Genomic DNA, 366 nt, shown 5'->3' on the forward strand with positions numbered 1-366 from the left:
CCTACACCGTTCGCGGACTGCCGTTGATTCCAGCTCCTCTGCAGGGCAGTCATGATCCGGGTGAACCCATCGCTAACCGCGTGCCAAGTGTTGGAATCCGTACACATCCTCTGCACCACGTTAGCAGCAAATATGTCGCTTCGTACCGCCGAAAACCTCGGACAGGCAAACACCACATGTTCGGGTGTTTCCTCTACGACACCACAATCTGGGTAATATGACGAAGCCACATGTCCAAAACGGTAGTGGTACTTCGTGAAGCATCCAAAACCAGTCAGCAATTGCGTCATATGAAAGTCCGCTTCATCGTGTCTTCTTCCGATCAAGCTTCCGATGTGCGGGATCAGACGATGGATTCGCCTTCCT

Source organism: Uranotaenia lowii, unplaced genomic scaffold, assembly GCF_029784155.1.
Source record: "Uranotaenia lowii strain MFRU-FL unplaced genomic scaffold, ASM2978415v1 HiC_scaffold_396, whole genome shotgun sequence".
NCBI lineage: Eukaryota > Metazoa > Arthropoda > Insecta > Diptera > Culicidae > Uranotaenia > Uranotaenia lowii.